The sequence below is a fragment of the Etheostoma spectabile genome, chromosome 6 (assembly GCF_008692095.1).
Source record: "Etheostoma spectabile isolate EspeVRDwgs_2016 chromosome 6, UIUC_Espe_1.0, whole genome shotgun sequence".
Classification (NCBI taxonomy): domain Eukaryota; kingdom Metazoa; phylum Chordata; class Actinopteri; order Perciformes; family Percidae; genus Etheostoma; species Etheostoma spectabile.
In genome coordinates this window covers 5,275,099-5,276,896 of record NC_045738.1, presented here as the reverse complement: position 1 = coordinate 5,276,896, position 1,798 = coordinate 5,275,099, and the positions used below count along the sequence as shown (strand labels likewise).

The following is a 1,798-nucleotide window of genomic DNA, read 5'->3' as shown; positions in this document are numbered from 1 at the left end:
CACACACACACACACACACACACACACACACACACACACACACACACACTCTGGGTTTCTCAATTTTTCATTTTACAAAGATGCAGCTGTATGCACACTGTACTTCCACGTACGCACCTTGGTCTACACTGTATGTGCTAAAGGTGGAAAGGTTTACTTAAACCCCTAATTATCTTTAAAAAATATCTTATCATAAAAATCTTTGTAAGATCACCCATTCTCTCCCATTTTCAAGCATGCATGTACTGCCTGCATACACTGTCTGTCTCTCTCTCTCACACACACATACACACACACACACACACATACACTTGACTAGAAGTTGCATTTCACCTGCTGGGATGGTGGCGATACCCTGAGCTCAACAAAAGAGATTAATTTCCCAGTGCCCTGACCTATCTGTAAAGCTGCTTTAAAGGATGGGGGCTGCTTTCCCCATCACTTTTCTTAGCAGGACAGATTATGGCACAACAGAAAAAGCAATTACACTATTTGTGCATTACAGTTAGCCTGCTGAGCCTTTTGTGCACTAGGGGAAACGATGAAAATAGGAAGCAAGAGATGTTGAAAGTAGCAAGTATAAGAGGGAGCAAATAGGAAAAGGATGTTACATAGAAGTGTGTCTGTGTGGTTATGTATTAGAGTTCCCTGGGCGGATGCCAACAAACCGGCTAAATTATTTTCAGCCTTGTGAGTTAAACTTTTTTTCCCGGTTCAATTATTTGGAGAAACCATCAGCCAGAGAATGAGGGCAAGAGAAGCAAAGAAGAGTCAAGGAGAGTAATGACTGGTGTGAAAGGTAACACACAGAGATAGCAGACTGCCCTAAAAACCATCATTAGATGGAATCTCTGCCTCTGCTGACCATCATGCCAGTCAGGCTAACCATCATGCCAGTCAGGCTAACCACATGCAGCTTGAAATCTAAAAAGGAACATCCCCGTCTCAGTTCGTCTCAGATAGATTTTTCTCCAAAAATACTTGACTATGAACATGAGAAGCTCAATCAAGTTCAAAAAGTTGTCGGAGCCAAATTTGAAACACATGAAGCCAGTGAAATACAGTAGAGGAGGCTTCAGGAAGTGTCTGTTCGTTTCATCCCTGGATTCTTTGTGCATCAGATTCAGCCTGTCCCCTAGAGGAAGTGTGTGTGCATGTGTATAAAGCACCCAACAACCAGTGCTATGTGACAAATGTTTTCTAAGAACATTTTATATAGGCAAAAGTCTGCTTTGATAATGTACTGCTGATTCTTCTACCAATAAACTTTACTCATACTGTACACCTTCTAAACAAAGTTACAAAGAGCTTTACGCTGTAATCTCCGTTTTAAACATTTTAGCACCATAATCAGATAAGGTCGGGCAAATAAAATAAAGAATGAAATTAAATGCACCACAATAGATAAAGATGAAAAAGAGTGAAATGAACAAATAATACATAGTAGAACTGGATTAATAAAACTACATTAGTGAAAGACTAATAATCTCATACAGTGAAATTATCATCTAGGTCACCAAAGCTCTTACATATGCTGTTCTAAATAGGTTATGTTGTGTTTCCTGGAAAGGAAAATATTCTCTGTGGAACAAGAAGTTTGTTAAGTAAATTAGAAAAGAGAAAACAACATCTACATAAACTTAATCAATAGTAATTATAAGAAAAAATTAATGAATTGGATTGCAGTGCAACAACAACAACAAGACTACAGAAATGGCAATTTAAACTAAATGTTAACCATCTTAAAAATAAATAACAGGGAACAAGCAGCTGAAATGGGTTTCCTCAGGAGGGTGGC

General features: G+C 38.5%; 1 protein-coding gene across 1 annotated transcript in view; it reads left to right on the top strand.

Moving 5' to 3' along the window:
• The window catches only part of lars2 (leucyl-tRNA synthetase 2, mitochondrial), a 30,737-nt gene that overhangs the window by 21,327 nt on the left and 7,612 nt on the right, over positions 1–1,798 (top strand). The window lies entirely within an intron of this gene.